The sequence below is a fragment of the Triticum urartu genome, chromosome 1, assembly GCF_003073215.2.
Source record: "Triticum urartu cultivar G1812 chromosome 1, Tu2.1, whole genome shotgun sequence".
NCBI lineage: Eukaryota > Viridiplantae > Streptophyta > Magnoliopsida > Poales > Poaceae > Triticum > Triticum urartu.
In genome coordinates, this window is record NC_053022.1 from 48091414 (window position 1) to 48111198 (window position 19785).

Below are 19785 nucleotides of genomic sequence, written 5' to 3' on the forward strand. Positions count from 1 at the left end.
AGAGAATAATATTTCCACAAATCTAATCCGCTGACACGTTTTGACAGCATGACATCACGCCATGGCCCGGTCATTATTCGAACCGTTTTTCTCAACCAGCACTGCAGATATCGCGAGGCGGTTTTCTTGACACGTCTTGTCAAAGCAGAGATCGTGTTCCCCTTATTACGGGATTCTCATCAATATGGACGTGGGTAACCCAACCGCGCCATCAATTACGGCGCTTGGGGAATAAGAGATTTTACCAGCCAAGTGGGGAGGCACATCGCCTCCTCCTCCCTTATAAAGGGACAAAGATTCACTCTTTTCACCCATGCCTTCTTCCTCCTTGCTTACCCATTCCCGCACACTCGAGCTCCAGCGCCCAAGCTCGCGTTCTTCTTCTCAAACCACTCCAAGCATGTCTGGAGCAGGAGGTAAGTGGATGGTCTCCTCCGTCACGGAGGAGAACATCATAAAGTTACAGGAAGCCGGATATCTGGCCGCGGATATCGCGCACCGGCTGCCAAATGCAGGGCAGATTATCCCAACACCCGAACCCCATGAGAGGGTAGTTTTTCTTACCCACTTTGTCCGCGGACTGGGATTTCCTCTCCACCCGTTTGTCCACAGGCTCATGTTCTACTACGGGCTGGATTTTCATGATCTGGCCCCCAATTTCATCCTCAACATCTCGGTGTTTATCATCGTGTGCGAGGCCTTCCTCCGCATCAAGCCCCATTTCGGCCTGTGGCTGAAGACCTTCAATGTCAAACCGAAGGTGGTGGTTGGCCAGCAAGCGGAGTGCGGAGGCACCATGGTGGGCAAGATGCCTAATGTCAACTGGCTCGAAGGCTCCTATGTGGAGACCATAAAGGGGTGGCAATCGGGGTGGTTCTACATCACCGAGCCGCGTGACACCAACTGGGCGGCGGCCCCCAAGTTTTGATCCGGAATCTCCACGCGGCTCACTTCCTGGAAAGAGAAGGGCCTGTCCTGGGGTTCTTCTGTAGAGCTGACTGGACTCCAGACTTGCATCAGGAACATGATGAGCAAGAAAATCAAGCTCGTCAACATGGTCCAGGTTATGCTCTTCTGCCGGATTCTCCCGTGTCAACGACGGGCATTCAATTTTTGGGAGTTCGACCCAGCCAAGCACCAGACGCTGCGAGAGCTCTACGACACGACGCACAAGGACGTTTGGAGGGTGCTGTTCAAGGGCGCCGAGATACCTCCTTCCCTCACCGAGGACCGCGGACTCAGCGCAAAGCGCCATGCCAATCCGGTGAGTTTCGATATCTCACAGGGTATTTGTTTGCCCCAGTTAAATCATGTGCGGGATCTAAGCTTACATGTCATTAATAGGACTGGATAAAGACAACGGAGGAGCTCAATTGCCCAGCCCCCCTGCCTGAAGACCGGCAGATGCTCTCCTAACGGAGATGCTGGCTCCGGCACCTTACGAGGTGCCGGCAAAGAAGGCCAAGAAGAAGGCCACGGGGACCCGAAAGGGTCTCCGGTGCAAGGTTGTACCGGACTCATCGTCCGATGACTCCGACACGCACTCCTCCCATGAAAACGAGGAGGAGGAGGAGGAAATTTCTCCCCCCAGCCGGGGAGACAAGAAAAGGAAGGCCAACCCAACCGGGGAGGCCGAAGGGTCCAAGAAGGGAAGGACCCTCCCTCCGAACTGCTCCACGACGACCGCCTACAGCGGGGACGAGTGGCTACCCAGGGTCAAGCCCCTGGTGAAATCGTAAGTATCCGGACACCATAGTAATTCATGGTATGTTTTATTGCACTGCTTCTCCTCATGCCGAACATGATTATGCACTCCGCCCCGAGCTCATCTCGACGTATCTTCGTCGAGCGGCTCATTGGACTCGTCAGATATGAACAGCGGTTATCTTCCGACCGCCTCCACCCCTCGCCCTATGGACAACGCCGAGGTGTTGTCTCAAAAGGCACCGAGCCAAGGGGAGGTAGTCCTGGGGGCGCCTCGAGGCGACCTTCCGGACCCTGGGTGCAAAGGGAGCAGGACTCCCATGGGCTCCAGGTTCGGCCCCTAGCCGAACACTGCACCGGAATCTTTGGTGGTTTCGGACTCCGGCGGGCGACCCCCAGTTAAGGGGGGCAAGCCCGTGCCGGTGTCCTCTGTCTATCTAGAGGCACCGGACATCTTGCTGGAAGCGCTTCGCGGCGCTTCCATCAATGAAGAGCACCACACTATCATGAGTGCGGTGATCGAGAAAGTTCAGTCCGCCAAAAACGGACTGACTGAAGTTTGCGCTAGCCTCCTAACAGGCTTTGAGGTAAGCAATCAAAATATAAGAAAATATTACCGCATAGATAGTAGCCCCTGATGCTCTGTTCGGCTTCGAGTAGAAAGGCCGAATAGAGGATCAAATGATGACTCAGGAGTCTAATCAGAATATATCTATGTGTATGTGCAGGCTTCACTGCTGGCCGCTGTCGCACGTACTGCGGAGGTCTCTGCACTGAAGCAGGACCTGGAGCGGTCCGAGAATGAGCTCGGCCTTACCAAGAGGCAGCTCGAGGAGAGCAAAGGTAAGCAATACCTTGTCTATATATAAAAAAGAAGTTCGGGTGTAAAGTAATACGATCATCATGAATTTGCCAGGGGCCACAACCGAAGTGGTAGCCCTGAAGAAGGCGCTGTCCGAGGCCGAAGACAAAGCGGCCAAGGAGCGCATTGAGCGGGAGAAGCAAGAAGCCCGAGTAGGTGAGGTGCAGCAAGAGCTCGAGGCTCTCGCAAAAAAGCACGAGGCCTTGGAGCTTGACTCTAAGACGCGAGAGTCCGAGCTCGCGCAGGCGCTTGAAAGCGTCCGGAGCGCCAAGGCTGAAGCCCACAAGGCCCTCCAGGAGATTGATGCGGGGAAGAAGATAGCAACGGGTAAGGCATTCATTATGCAAAGCAGGCATGTGGAGGAAACTTTCCTTTTACTTACCCGACTTCGGAGCTCTCCAGGGGCATTCGCAGATCTTCCCCGCAGTGTATTGGATGCCGCGGAGTTTTACCGAGCTCAGGAGGGAAGCTCGATGGAGAAGTTGTTCTGGTCTTAGTATATTGGGACCGAACACCCCGTGCCCTTGAGCGACCAGCTGAAGCAACTGGTCGAGCTTCACAAGGCGGCCGAACAGGCCATGAGGGGCCTTATAGTCCGGATGTGGCCTGGCAAGCCCCTGCCCGACAGCTACTTCGGTCTGGTGAGGCGGCTTGTGGATGCCTGCCCACGGCTTGAAGTTATAAAGCGGTCCGTCTGCATCGAGGGCGCGCGTAGGGCTTTTGCCCGGGCGAAGGTGCACTCGGCAAAGCTGGACGCCGTGCAGCTGGTGAAGGAGGGGCCGCCGGAGGGCAAGGAGCATCGCTGCCCCGAAATGTATTATGAGAGTGTCCTGAAGGGTTCCCGCCTTGTGGCGGATGAATGTGCCAGGGATGTAATTTTTGAATGAACATGCTCATGTGATCCTCTAATATGAAACGAATTCATTTGCGCCATGCGATGCTTTTTTAATTTAAAATATTACCTTCTGTGCGGTCGTTTATAAAATCTGAGAGTTGGCCAGTCGTCGGCTTCTGCCCCCATGTAACTAGTACTAGGGTGTTCGGGATAAACCTGAGCACTCTTTACCTCAATTTTGGGTCCTTCAAGGGAGGTGTTCAGCGCAACGAACCAGGCAATCGGACTATAAGGCTTTATCACTCTCACTTAGCCATAGAAGTCTACAATTTTAAATTTTGGCAAAGCCCCTAGTATACGGAAGGCCGAATTTGGGGCGCTATACACGCCTAAGCCGGACAAGGCCGACTCCTCGCCCGAAGCGGAAAAAGTATTTAAGGACTTGAGACCTCTCGAACAGCGACCAGTCCTCGCCTTATCATGACAGTCAGTTTTCGGCTTTCTCTACTGAGGTGCTCGTCCGGAAGAACCGGGACACAATCGCAGTAGTTCTCCCACCGCTACTTTAGCCGATATAGCGGAACGTAAGCTACCAAAGCATGGGAGCTGGGCAAACCCAACTATTGACCCAAGACATGATTCGGAGCTGATGCATATAATGCTATAAGTTCGGGGTGCCGCACTGTCGAAAGTGTTCGGACTTCTCGCGCCGTATTATGGGGTAAACAAAAGCCCCTGGCGTACTGACCATACCCAAATGTACGGGTACGGATTGTCGTAAATGAACATAAAAGAGAAAAAAAGATGAATAATGCAATAATAGACTAATGCTATGCATTGGTATTTAAATAATACGTCGAAGCGTACTGGTACAAGTAGTGCAATAAGCAGAAAGTAGGACTACTCGAAATGTCCTATCCAAGGGCAAGCTGCGTATGGATAGTAGAAAGCGGGATATCAATTATTAGTAGAGACCACCTGGGGGTTCCCGTGTACATCTTGGCTTCTTGCCGCCTTGGTTGTTCCTTCCCGTAATGTGTCCGGCAATCGTACCGCCGGAAAGGGCTCCCAGAGAGTTAGGCCCTGAAAGAGAAAAGAAATGGTAAAGGTATACAGCCCCTAGGGCAGTTAAGCCGCATTACGGGACGTGCCCTGATCGTGCCCCCGCCTGTGTCCATGGTACTTTCAGTGTGTAATTATGTACGCGCGGCACGGATTTCGTCGCTTGACTAGGACTGGGATGGGCCCCGAATTGCTAGGCGAGCTCTGAACGTGCCAGGCAATCCTGTTGCAGTTTACTCTAGACTCGCTTGAAGGTGTCCGGGGGCTGTATTGCCGAATTAGTGATTTGCCTTAAAAGGCTACTTTGTGCTTCTGCTGCGAGGGCCGCAATGTGCTCTTCCGTGCGGAGCGAGCGTTTTGTGTTTCCATTTACTGTTATGACCCCCCGAGGTCCTGGCATCTTGAGCTTGAGGTATGCATAATGCGGTACTGCATTGAATTTTGCAAATGCAGTTCGTATGAGCAGTCCGTGATAGCCACTGCGAAACGGGACGATGTCGAAGATTAACTCCTCACTTCGGAAGTTGTCCGGTGATCCGAAGACCACTTCCAATGTGATTGAGCCTGTGCAATGGGCCTCTATGCCTGGGATGACACCTTTAAAGGTGGTGTTGGTGGGTTTGATCCTCGAGGGATCAATACCCATTTTTCGCACTGTATCCTGATAGAGCAGGTTCAGGCTGCTGCCGCCGTCCATAAGGACTCGAGTGAGGTGAAATCCGTCTATGATGGGGTCTAAGACCATTGCGGCGGATCCGCCATGACGGATACTAGTGGGGTGGTCCTTGCGATCAAAGGTGATCGGACAAGCGGACCATGGGTTGAACTTTGGGGCGACAGGCTCCATCGCATAGACATCCCTTAGTGCATGCTTCTGCTCCCTCTTGGGAATGTGGGTTGTGTATATCATGTTCACCGTCTTCACTTGTGGGGGGGACCCCTTCTGTCCTCCCGTGTTCGGTGGCCGGGGCTCCTCCTCGTCATCGCTATGCAGCCCCTTGTCCTTGTTTTCGGCATTTAACTTGCCGGCCTGCTTGAACACCCAGCATTCTCTGTTGGTGTAATTGGCTGGCTTGTCGGGGGTGCCGTGGATTTGACACGAGCGATCCAGTATGCGATCCAAACTGGACGGAGCCGAAGTACTTCTTTTAAATGGCTTTTTCCGCTGACCGGATCTAGAGCCTTTGAATCCGGCATTGACTGCTGTATCCTCAGTGTTATCGCCGTTATTGCGGCGCTTTGGTCTGTTATGACGTTGTCTGCTGTTGGAATCTTTGGTATCCGAAGTGCCCGGATTCCTCGATGTGCTGTTGCTGCGAGCCAGCCAGCTATCCTCGCCCACGCAAAAGCGGGTCATGAGTGTCATGAGGGCTGCCATAGACTTCGGCTTCTCCTGGCCAAGGTGGCGGGCAAGCCACTCGTCACGGATGTTATGCTTGAATGCCGCTAGGGCCTCTGCATCCGGACAGTCGACAATTTGGTTTTTGTTAGTCAGGAACCATGTCCAGAATTGCCTGGCGGATTCCCCTGGCTGCTGAGTTATATGGCTCAAGTCATCAGCATCTGGTGGTCGCACATAAGTGCCCTGGAAGTTGTCAAGGAATGTGTCTTCCAAATCCTCCCAACTGCCGATGGAGTCTGCTGGCAAGCTATTCAGCCAATGCCGAGCTGGTCCTTTGAGTTTTAGTGGGAGGTACTTGATGGCATGTAGATCATCACCGCGAGCCATGTGGATGTGAAGGAGGAAATCCTCAATCCATACAGTGGGATCTGTTGTACCATCATACGATTCGATATTTACGGGTTTAAAACCCTCCGGGAATTCATGATCCATAACTTCATCAGTGAAGCATAGGGGGTGTGCGGCGCCTCTATGCCGGGCTATATCACGACACAGTTCATATGAGTCTTGGCTGCTGTATTCCGCCCGGCCGGATTTACCTTTGGTGTATCCGGCGTGACGATCATCGTCCTACGTTGGCGCACACGCCCGTGACCCGTATATTGACCTTGCGAGTTTTGCCTTACTGTCCAATACATCTCGCAGGTCCCGTGTGTTGCCCCGGGCCTTGGTATTTTTGATTGAGTGGCGGCGGGGTGCAGGCTGAACTTCAGGCTGAAATGCCTCTCTGGCTTGGCCACACGGTGGCCGGTCAGCCGCATCGTACATCGGTGATGGAGGTTTCAATGCTTCCTTCTTGAGGTGAGGTAGCAACCTGTGTTTTGGGTAACTCTTGGAGGGGCGCTCGAGTTCGTATTCCTCGGCTGCAAGGACTTCGGTCCATCTGTCTGCTAGCAAGTCTTGATCAGCTTGAAGTTGTTGTTGCTTTTTCTTCAGGCTATTTGCTGTGGCCATAAGCCGGCGCTTGAAGCGCTCCTGCTCGACGGGATCCTCTGGCACGATAAATTCTTCATCACCGAGGCTCACCTCGTCTTCGGAGAGAGGCATGTAATTGTCCTCCTCCGGTTCTCCATCTGATGCCTGCTCTGGAGGGCTAGCTTGTTCATCCTCCGGCTCTACATCGTGCTGGAGGGGATTGTGGTTGTCTTCGGCACTATCCGGAGTGTTATTGTCTCTTGTACCAGTATCACTACTTTTGTTGTGGCGGGACTTAGAGCGGCGCCGCTGGCGTCGGCGCTTGGGTTGCTTCTTGGAGGGGTCATCCTCCGCTGTCTCGTCGCCATTGCCTTCTTTGGGGGTGTCCACCATGTATATATCATATGATGAGGTAGTGGTCCAGCGCCCTATGGGCGGTGGTTCCTGCTCGTCTCCTGCATCGTCGTCCATACTGTCGATGTCTTCCGAGTCGAAGTCGAGCATGTCGGTTAAATCGTCGACAGTGGCTACTAAGTGGGTGGTGGGTGGGCAGCGAATTTCTTCGTTGTCCGCATCCCATTCTAGCCGGACATAGTTCGGCCAAGGTTCTCCTAACAGAGAGAGAGACCTTAATGAATTTAGCACATCACCGAAAGGCGAGTGCTGAAAGATATCCGCGGAGGTGAACTCCATGATCGGCGCCCAGTCGGATTCGACGGGCACGGATGTAAGCGGCTCGGAGTCCGTGGCCGGAGGTGAATCCAGTGGTTTGGCGACACGGCTCTCGTAAGGGGTGAAGTCAGTATCCAGGTCTATCGCCACTGAGAGTGCGGCCTCCATGACGGGGTCTATCCCTCCGCTTTCGGATGGCGCGATTTGCTCCGGATTGACGGCCGGAGTAGTTGCAGATGCGATCTCCCGAATATTGTCCGACGGCAGAGTTACGTCATGCTCGTCGTGACTGTGCGGCGCACCTAACATGGGCTTGAATCCGTCGAAGATCAAGTCTCCGCGGATGTCGGCAGTGTAGTTTAAGTTTCCGAACCTGACATGATGGCCAGGGGCATAGCTCTCGATCTGCTCCAGATGGCCAAGCGAAAATGGCCCGCAGTGCGAAGCCGCCGAATACAAAGATCTGTCGGGGGAGGAAAACCTCACCCTGGATCGCATCGTTACCGATGATCGAAGGAGCCATCAAGCCTTACGGTGACGGCACAGTGGAACTCTCAATGAAAGCACCAATGTCGGTGTCAAAACCGGCGGATCTCGGGTAGGGGCTCCCGAACTGTGCGTCTAAGGCGGATGGTAACAGGAGGCAGGGGACACGATGTTTACCCAGGTTCGGGCCCTCTTGATGGAGGTAATACCCTACATCCTGCTTGATTGTTCTTGATGATATGAGTATTACAAGAGTTGATCTACCTCGAGATCGTAGAGGCTAAACCCTAGAAGCTACCCTATGGTATGATTGTATGTTGTCCTACGGACTAAACCCTCCGGTTTATATAGACACTGGGGGGGGGCTAGAGTTACACAGAGTCGGTTACAAGGGAGGAGATCTACATATCCGTATTGCCTGGCTTGCCTTCCACGCCAAGGAGAGTCCCATCCGGACACGGGACAAAGTCTTCAATCTTGTATCTTCATAGTCCAACAGTCCGACCAAAGGATATAGTCCGGCTGTCCGGAGACCCCCTAATCCAGGACTCCCTCAGTTATGTTTGGACACCGGAATGGTTCCGGATAGGTTCGGACATTTTTCTGGAGTACCGGGGGTTATCGGACCCCCCCCCCGAGAGTTAATGGGCCTTCATGGGCCCTAGTGGAGAGAGGAGGCGGCGGCCAGGTGGTAGCGCCCCCCCCCCCAAGCCCAAACCGAATTGGACTAGGGTTGGGAGCGGCCTGCTACCTCTTTGAGCATGCGTTGGTTTTCCCTTGAAGAGGAAACGGTGATGCGGCACCGTAGCGTAAGTATTTCCCTCAGTTTTTGAGAACCAAGGTATCAATCCAGTAGGAGGTAACACACAAGTCACCTAGTACCTGCACAAACAAATAAGAACCTCGCAACCAACACGATAAAGGGGTTGTCAACCCCTTCACGGTCACTTACGAAAGTGGGATCTGACAAAGATAATAAGATAAATATTTTTGGTATTTTTATGATATATATTGAAAAATAAAGATTGCAAAATAAACGGTAATATAAATAGCAAACTGATATGAAAATAATATGATGGAAGATAGACCCGGGGGCCATAGGTTTCACTAGTGGCTTCTCTCAAGATAGCAAATTCTATGGTGGGTGAACAAATTACTGTCGAGCAATCTATTTATATATAAAAAGTAAATGATGGGCTAACCGTAAAATAGATAAATAGGCTAGAAATTACCACAAAAATTAGAAACATCCAACCATTCATTTATTAGATGTAATTTTTACAGCCATTAGATTATATTAACTATGAAATAATTACCAACCATTGCCATTACAATGGATCTGTCCCTTGCTCTTTTTTTCCTGTAATAGAAGAAAACATAACGTGCGTGCTATCATTAAATCTGATGGACCATGATTTAGTTAGATCCCATGTGCCCATTTTTCTTGGTTTCCTACCTGATGCCGTCATCTCCCACATACGCTCATCCTAACAAGGACTCCACATCATCCTACCTCCTCCCCAATACTAAAAGCAGATCGATTTCCCATCATATTGGTAGCCCGGGTCTGATTCGACGGCCCATGTGCTCGCAAGAGGGAGCTCAGATGGACAACCCTGGCTACGGCATCCACACGTACTACACCAGCACATCGATCCCATCCAGATCGATTAGGTCGGCTACTAGCTTGTAATCACGTCCTGCAACATCAAACAATCCATATGAAGATGGCTAAATTAGCATTACTTGACCAGGTCAATTAGGTTCTTCTTTTTCTGCGAGATAGATCAATGAGGATCAGCTGTATGTACATTGGTATATGAAGCTGGTCAGATTAACTTGGGAGCATCTGCGCAACGGTTTGACAAGGATCATATCGATCCTTCTCAACTTTTTTTTACGGCTGAGATAACAACTCACGCATTCTTGATTAATCCGAACAGGTATTTCCCTAGCTTCTTTCACCTTCCTATATAAAACAGTGATTTTCCTTGCTTAAATTAAGTTTTTTTTGTTTTGTTTTCCTAAGTTCACATAGAACAGTATGTATGTATGAGGTGTACGTCCCATGCAATTCTTTAATTTTTCCTAGGGAAGAGATCGCTAAACACACACATGGGGCAGGCAGCTGCAGGCAGCTGGATGCATGCATGCATGCATAACGTACGCACCAAGGTGAAGGCACATAAATCCCGAGCAACGTAAAACAAGGGGTGCCTATTGGACACAACTGTAATGATCATGTCTCTCTCAAAAAAAAAACTGTAATGATCATGAAACATATCATATTCCAGTTTTATTCTTTGTTAATTTGAGCCCTAAGTCATTCATTTTGCTAGTATTCAGGTGCTTAATTTCATTTAAACTTTCATTCGAACTCATAGTATTTAACCTGAAACTAATATACAACAAGAATGCAAGTGTGCAATTCTAATTACACGAAACCATTTAAAATATATTATATAGATGTGTATGAAGTGTGGTCTAAAGCTGATAACCTCCATCATAAGCTTCCCAAAATTTCTAACCCTCAGCTGCTTTGATTTATCTATCTATCTATCTATTATATATTGGTTCAAAAAAATTCCATCGTACCACTCCATCTCTTGACCCAATTCTTCTGATTACAGATCGTACAGGTTGCTAAGAATACATAATATCATAGAAACAGAACATGATCGTCCCGATGGGTTGTTGGCGCAGCCTTCCAGGTGTAAGGGATATCCATAGGATGTGGACACGGAATGAAAACAGAAGAACAAACCTCTCCCTCTTGATGCTATCCTCGGCACCGTCCGGCTGGCATCCGGTTTCATCTCCATGTCTCTTCGTTCAGATGAACCGCCGCCAGCGTATAGGCAGTGTCCGTTTAGGTTTCATGATTTATTAAACCAACTCTTTCTATGTGCAGTTCGTGCGTGGGTAATTTGCGTTTCTGGCCGGCCGCATGTTGATTAGCTAGGGTGGCTAAATTTTCATGCTGCGTACGTACATGTATTGCTATTGAGATGCTTTGTGTACGAGGGCATCTTACTAATCGGTTGAAACGGATCGGGCCAGCTTTGTGCAGTTGGCAACCTGCAGATCGTGTCCGAAGGAGGTGCATCTTGAGAGCAAAACATGTTGCTGGCTATCAACAACACTCTCTCGGAAAGTGTTCTACAGCTGCGATGTAGTTGGAGCCAGACAAAAAAATTGCCATGAGTGCTACTTTCGTCATTAAGGTGATACACAAAATTTGTTTACTAGGCAAGCAGAGTAGGAGAAACGTCCTCCTACCCAAGCACTGTGCATCGTGATAGTGCAATACAGTATATGATTAATTCATTTATCTTAATGTAACCTAAAGAAAAAAAGATTTTTCGGACACATGAAATTTGATTTTGTATGTGTTGCTAAGATGCTATGAAAAATGCTATGCTTTTCAAATAAAGGAATATTTCAAAGATTTTTTTGTATGATTTGTTTAAGAGCAATACAGTTTAGCCTTCAAAAGTATTCATACATTCTTTTTTTTTTGAACCAAACCAGCAGGAGCTCTGCCATTGCATTAAGAGGAGGGAACAATTGTACATCAGCTGAAGATCAGCTTACAGAGAAGGAGTAACCAACTGTTTGCTTTTGTGTGCCATGGTCAAGTATTAATTAGGATTTTCCCGCAAAAAAATGTATTAATTAGGATTGAGCTTACCATGAGTTTGTCATGATCAGCTGAGCGATTCAAAATTTGGAACTGTTTACATTGCCAACAAAATTTTGATTTCTAAGTTTAATATTTAGATGAAATGCTTACTTTTTTTTCCGGTTCCGAACTTTTTGCAGACATCATATGGAGTATTAGGTTATTGCTTATGAGAACTGACTACCATCTCTGCAGAAGAGTTATTGTGTGATTATTTCTTCAAATATTTATCCAAGACTAATTCCTACCCTTAACATCTAGCTGCACCTTGCATACATGGTTTTGGTGCATCATGAATGTTTGCATCCTCGACTTGGGAAGTGTGTACTGTTGGGCATAATAAACCGCGGCGTCGCTCCTGGCGCGGCTGGTGCGTGTATGGGCGCGCACCGGACGTGTCGGGCGCGTCGGGTCCGCGATGTGTGGGTGCGTAGGTGTGAGTGTGTGCATGCGTGAGCCAGCGCGTGTGTGCGCGGGGCCACGCCGGGCTGTTAGCGAGCGATCAGGAGGGGTAGATCGCGTCGGGCGCGCTGGGAGGCCGTGGCGATCGCGTTCGGGCGCGGTGCGTGGACGCGGCCAGAGCGTGGAGGACGTGGGGGAGTGGGTGAGCGAGTGGGTGCAGGGCGAGGCTGTGCAGGCCGGTGCTCGCGGGTATAAAACCCTGGTTCCCCTCTGTAGCTTGTTGACATGATCGAGTTCGTGCTCGAGGAAATAAAAAAGCGTACGTGCGCTGGAAAAATTCCCGTGTCCACTGTTCTTTGAACTTTTTTGAATCCCTTCTTCTTCGGTGAGCTCGAGCGACGGCGACAGAGAGAGCGAGGAGGAGCGCCGTGAGGAACTGGCGGTTCCAACAATTGGCATCAGAGCCAGGTTCAGCTCAGGGCGCGCCGGCGATGTCGATTGTCCCGTACGCCGGCGGAGCGGGCGGATCGCTACCGCAGTCGATGCCACTGCTCACCGACGACAACTACACGGCGTGGTAGATCAAGGTCGAGGCGAATCTCGATGCGGCCGGGCTGTGGGAGGCGGTGGTCGTGCCGGAGGACGCGACGGCGGCCGTGATCGCGAAAAAGGACAAGCCGGCGCGGGCGTATCTGCTTGGCGCGCTTGCAGAGGACCTGCTGCTGCAGGTGGCGGCGAAGAAGACTGCCGCGGAGGTGCGGGCTGCTCTGAAGGCGCGGTTCGTTGGCGCGGACCGCGTGCGGGCGGCGCGGCTGGGCACCTTGCGCGGGGAGTTCGAGCTCCTGCGCATGGCGAGCGACGACACGCTGGACGAGTTCGCCGGCAAGCTCGGTGGCATGGCGGCTCGCTACGCGGCGCTCGGCTCGACGCTGGAGGACGCCGCGTTGGTGAAGAAGCTGCTCGACTCCGTGCCGGACCGCTTGTACGCGGCGATGGCCGGGATCGAGCAGTTTTGCGACGTGTCGACGATGCCGTTCGAGGAAGCACTCGAGCGGCTGAAGGCGTTCAACGAACGGCTCCGACGGCGTGGACAGGCAGACGGCGAGCGAGCGGACGACGCTCTCATGTTCACGGCGGCACAGTGGCAGGCACGGGAGCGACAGCGCGGCGGAGCTCGGGACGACGACGACGGGGCGCGCAGCGAGGCGTCGGGCTTCGGTAGCAACAGGAAGGGCCGGTGCTACAAGTGCGGCGAGCGGGGTCACTTCAAGCATGACTGCCCGCAGTGGAAGAAGGCGCCGGCGCCGGAGCATGCACTGCTGGTCGACGGCGACGTCGAGGACGGCGGGCTGCTCTGAGCCGCGGCTTAGGGCGCGAGTGTTGGGCGTAATAAACCGCAGCGTCGCTCCTGGCACGGCTGGTGCGTGTATGGGCGCGCACCGGACGTGTCGGGCGCGTCGGGTCCGTGATGTGTGGGTGCGTAGGTGTGCGTGTGTGCGTGCGTGAGCTAGCGCGTGTGTGCGCGGGCCACGTCGGGCTGTTAGCGAGCGATCAGGAGGGGTAGATCGCGCCGGGCGCGCTGGGAGGCCGTGGCGATCGCGTTCGGGCGCGGTGTGTGGACGCGGCCAGAGCGCGGAGGACGCAGGGGAGTGGGTGAGCGAGTGGGTGCAGGGCGAGGCCGTGCAGGCCAGTGCTCGCGGGTATAAAACCCTGGTTCCCCTCTGTAGCTTGTTGACATGATCGAGTTCGTGCTCGAGGAAAGAAAAAAGCGTACATGCGCTGGAAAAATTCCTGTGTCCACTGTTCTCTGAATTTGTCTGAATCCCTTCTTCTTCGGTGAGCTCGCGCGACGGCGACAGAGAGAGCGAGGAGGAGCGCCGTGAGGGACTGGCGGTTCCAACATGTACATGTTTGTAATGCAATGCACGGGCTGGTGAGTATAGATTGACTCAGCTACTTTGCCCTCAGCATCTGCACAGTACAACAAAGCAGTCAGAAGGTACACTTTCTTCACATGGTTGTGGCAGAAATATAAACAGATTTACCATGCATTGTTGGACCATATAGTTGTGATCCTTCAACTTTAGTTATATGTGTGTTTAGTAGAGGTAGCATCGCAGTGCTGTATGATCGGAATCAGAATAGTTTTTCATAAAAAATACATCGTCTGTTAAATTAATCGGTGGCCATTGAGGAGCAGTGCTATGTGTACGACGGATTCCATCTAATTTCAGTAAGATCTATTTGTCCGAGCCTTCGGATCCTCACCTCCTTTTAATCTGTATGGCTCGGAAGTAGTATCACACAAAAATTGTCATAGGCACACCTGTTTCGGCTATCTAATTGGTGGTCCGGTGTGCTTTTGCTGTTATGTTTAAAGAGAAAGGAGATGCGGGTTCCATACAGAAACTGCAATATATATGGTTCTCATATTATTTATATGTTGTTCACTGGCGTTTTTCACCTAGAGTCATATGTGTTGTTTTATTTATATGCATACCACACACCTCTTTATTGCTAGAATTATTGCCATGAAAAAATCTCAAAAGTATGAAGGCAGGTTTGTGAACTTCTTTAAATTTGTTTCTTCAACTCTTGAGCAAACTATTTTCCGGTGTCAACCCCATCGGCTAACAAAAACATAAGCTAGAGATAACGTGATTCTGAACAAGAATCATGCTTCAGTAACTTGGTTGTCATATTCTATACGAACTTCTTGACAGTGTTCAATGTATGGTTCTAAATTGTGGAATATTAAGCTACCTGATCTTTAGTGAATGATTTAGTTTTTCTCTTGCCTACTTTTGCACTGCGGGGCATTATTTTCATACAGGTTCTTTCACGAATTAAAAATCCTTGAAAATAATTAAGATCCATATGGTTGATGTGTTTGGGCTCCCTCACCGGTATGGTTAGGATGACAAATAATTTACTTCCTTCATATTTAGACCGAACAAAAGGTAACTGATAGATAATTGTAATAATATTTCAATGGTTAGTAATGATAAAACTTTACAAATATGTATGGAGGTATATTGTTGGTTAGATGTTTTTTCCAGCAAAAAGGGCAAGTAATGTTGGTGTATGGTATATTAGCAGCACAATGACATACGTTCAAAGTATGCACTGTCGGGTCTTAGGTGATAAAGCTTAGTGTAGTTGATAGTTATCATAAGTCTCCCACAAACTGATTAACTAGAAAACGAACAATCAATCTAGAAATATCCAACATACCACAACTGGACAAGCTTTACAAATAATACTTATGTAACGCCCCAGATGTAACTTTCCCTATTTGTACTCCAACTCTTGCCGTTTCCGGCGTTAAGTTATATTTATTTCCTCGGGTTCGGGTTCTGTCTCCGTGTGTTGTTTTCGTTTTCATGCATCTCATATCATGTCATCATGTGCATTGCATTCGCATACGTGTTCGTCTCATGCATTCGAGCATTTTCCCCGTTATCCGTTTTGCATTCCGGCGCTTCGTTCTCCTCCGGTGGCCATTTCTAACTTTCTTTCGTGTGTGGGGATTAAACATTTCCGGATTAGACCGAGACTTGTCATGCGGCCTTGGTTTACTACTGGTAGACCGCCTGTCAAGTTTCGTACCATATGGACTTCGTTTGATACTCCAACGGTTAACCGAGGGACCGAAAAGGCCTCGTGTGTGTTGCAGCCCAACACCCCTCCATTTTGGCCCAAAACCCACCAACTCTGCTCCATGTCCTAGAGCGTTCGATCACGATCGCGTGGCCGAAAACCGCACCTCATTTGGAGTCTCCTAGCTCCCTCTATGCCTATTTATACCCCCTCCATTTTCGGATCTCGTCTTCCCCTCGAAACCCTAGTTCAAAAAAAGGATCCCCGCACCGACGGACGTGTCCGCCCCGGCCGGACAGCGTCCGCCGCCGCAGCCCGCCCACTCACCAGCTGCCACGTGGCGGGCGGACCACTTCGCCGCCGCCGCTCCCACCGGCCCACCGGGGCCCAGGAGGGGCCCTCCCGGCCCGGTCGCCCGCGCGCGCCCCGCGCCCTCTTCTGCCCGCGTTCCGGCGGCCACCGCCACCGACGCCCCCGCCGGCCGCCGAGCCGCCATCTCCGGTGACCTTCGCCGGCTACCTCCACCGGCAGCCTCGGGCGCTGCTTACGCCGGCGGACGCCGCCCCCAACGCCGGCGAACGCGCCTCGCCGTCCGCGCCACGCCGCCCCTCGGTCCGGCCACCGCCTCGCCTTCCTCCTCTCCGGCCAGCTCGAGCTCCGGCGAGCTCCATCTCCGGCGATCTCCGAAGTCCGCGCCCTGCTACAGTGCATCTCAGATCTGAGATCCGTTTTAACCTAATGGTTGACTTTTCCCTCTCACCCCTAATTTTTATGCCTACTTTGACCGCCCGTAACTCTGCATCCGTAGCTCCGATTTGGGCATATTATATATCAAAATGTTTGTCTCGACGAGTGCATCATTTCATTCCATTGCATCATTTTTATTTGAGTATCTTGATACCCAAAATGCTAGTAGAAGGAGGCTTCGTGAGTTAATTGTCAGATCTGCTAGCTCATCTTAGACTTTTGTCATTTTTGCCATGATTATTGTGTGCATGCTATGCCTGTGAGTCCTTCATATGTTTTGTTAAGCATTTTGTCTTCTTTCTAGAGGTGCAACCCATGTATTTTTAGGATGTGTGTGGTGACTTGTGCAAGCTTGCAAAGTGAGGCACCCGGTAAATCTGTTTTCAGGGACTTAGTTGTTTTCACTAAGTCTGGGATATTTTAGTTCATGATGCCATATGTTCATCTTGTTTCCTAGTGATCCGTGCCTCTTTTGAGGATGATCAGTAAAGGAGTTTTGTTAATCATTTTATGCTCTATCCATCCATGTCTTTGTTTGCAATTATGGATCACCATAGCTTGAGTCAATCGAGCTCTACTTTTGCTTCGTGGTGAATCTGGGAAGATCGTCAACTCATTTGCGATTTTGCCGGTGTTGTTGTAGTTGATCCGTGCATGCTATGACATTGTTCTTGCCATGTCTAGCTTTTATTTTGTGCCTTCTTAATGTATGTATGCTTGCCTTGCTGTGACTTGCACCTTGGTGAGTGCATCGAGCTCGTTTACATGCCTTCGTGAGTTATATTTCAGCATGTCTCGTTTTCACTAAGTCTGAAAACTGATTGTGTTTTAGCTATGTTCGTGTGCCCGTTACTATATTTTGTGAACCCTTTTGGCCCCAGGTCACTTTGGGTCTTTTGTTAAGCTTGTTGAGTAGCTCCATGCCATGTTCTTACTTGTCTTAATCAGGTCATGTATCATGTTGTTTTGCTGCTCTGAAGAGGGCTTCGTGATCTAAAATTCCAGACGTGTGTTAATTTCACCAAGTCTGGAATCTGTTTTGCATTTGCGTTTTTTCCATGCTTGTTTGAACGCCATAATGGATGAATTGGCCGTGGCTCAGTGCTAGTCTTTTGTTAAGCATCTTGTGTGCATCCCTGCCATGTATTTTTTTGTCATGTTTGGTGGCTGTAGCATGTTCGTTGCATTGCGTTTAGATGCCTACTTGCTGTAAATCGCAGACCGGTGTCATATCTTAAAACGCTTGCCATTTCCAAACCGTAACTCCGTTTCCAATGATCTTTATATCGTTTTCAAGCAATTTCATCCCCTCTATCCAGTGGCACCCTTGGAATTCCATGTTGAGGCCAGGTTCATGCATTTCCTGTCATATCTTGCATTTTGCATCCCGCATAGCATATCATCATTTCATCATATTGCTTGGTCTTGCACGTGGTTGATTGTATCCTTGTTGCTTGTTTGTCTTGTTGGGTAGAGCCGGGAGACGAGTTCGCTACAGAGGAGCCCGTTGAGTTTGCTTGTGAGGATCCAGTCAACTCTGACAACTATGCAGGCAAGATGATCATACCCTCGAAATCACTACTATCTTTGCTATGCTAGTTTGCTCGCTCTTGCTATGCCAATGCTACGATGACTACCTTTTGCTTGTCAGCCTCCTAATTGCCATGTCAACCTCTAACCCCCCTTGTCCTAGCAAACCGTTGATTGGCTATGTTACCGCTTTGCTCAGCCCCTCTTATAGCGTTGCTAGTTGCAGGTGAAGATTAGAGGCCGTTCCTTGTTGGAACATCTTTTATTTGCTTGTTGGGATATCATTATATTGCTATGTTATCTTAATGCATCTATATACTAGGTAAAGGGTGGAAGGCTTGGCCTCTCGCCTAGTGTTTTGTTCCACTCTTACCGCCCTAGTTTCCGTCATATCGGTGTTATGTTCCCGGATTTTTGCGTTCCTTACGCGGTTGGGTTATAATGGGAACCCCTTGATAGTTCGCCTTGATTAAAGCTTTTCCAGCAATGCCCAACATTGGTTTTACCATTTGCCACCTAGCCTTTTCTTTCCCTAGGGTTCTGCAGACTCAAGGGTCATCTTATTTTAACCCCCCCCCGGGCCAGTGCTCCTCTGAGTGTTGGTCCAAACCGTCAGCCGCCGGTGGCTACCAGGGGCAACTCTGGGCTGGCCTATCGGAAGTTTGGACAATCTGAGTGTGCCCTGAGAAAGAGATATGTGCAGCTCCTATCGGGATTTGTCGGCACATTCGGGCGGTGTTGCTGGTCTTGTTTTAACCTGTCGAATTGTCTTGTTGTACCGGGTTACCGAGTCTGATCGGTGTGTCTCGGGTGGAGGTCTATTCCTTCGTTGACCGTGAGAGCTTGTCATGGGCTAAGTTGGGACCCCCTGCAGGGATTGAACTTTCGAAAGCCGTGCCCGCGGTTATGGGCAGATGGGAATTTGTTAATGTCCGGTTGTAGATAACTTAAACCTTAATTAATTAAAATGAATCAACTGAGTGTGTTGCCGTGATGTCCTCTTCTCGGCGGAGCACGGGAAGTGGACACAGTGTTGGAGTAATGCTTGTGCAGGTTGTTCCTCTAGATTCTCGCTCGCGGCTTGCCTCCTCTTCTCGCTCTCTTTTGCGGATAAGTTAGCCACCACATATGCTAGTCGCTTGCTGCAGCTCCACATATATTTGCCTTATCCATTCCTATAAGCTTAAATAGTTTTGATCGCGAGGGTGCGAGATTGCTGAGTCCTTGTGGCTCACAGATACTATAATTCCAGATGCAGGTCCAGGTGATTTTGCTCCAGGTGACGAGTACGAGCTCAAGTGGGAGTTCGGCGAGGACTCTCAGCGTTATTATGTTTCCTTTCCCGATGACCAGTAGTGGTGCCTAGTTGGGGTTCGATTCAGGGCCTTGTCGCATGTTGGGTTCTTTTCTATTTTGGCGCCGTAGTCGGGCCATGAGTGATTGTTTGATGGATGTTATTTATGTACTCTGATGTGACGTGGCGAGTGTAAGCCAACTATGTATCTCCCCCTTTTATTACATATTACATGGGATGTTGTAATGATTGCCTGACATGCGACATTGCTTTCAATGCGGTTATGTCTCTAAGTCGTGCCTCGACACGTGGGAGCTATAGCCGCATCGAGGGCGTTATAACTTATTAATTAAATTTTATGCCTAACAAGTCAATTTGATGTATCTTCATAATTGTGCATGAGATCGTATGGTAATTCATTCGAGCGACCCTTCTTAAATTGGACCATAACTAATTGACATTTATAGCTTTACATAAACATCATTTGGCCATGGCCCTCCTAAATACTCCCTCTGTCCGAAAAAACTTGTCCTGAGCTTGTCCTTTAAATTGATGTATCTAGCACTAATTTGGTACTAGATACATTCATTTG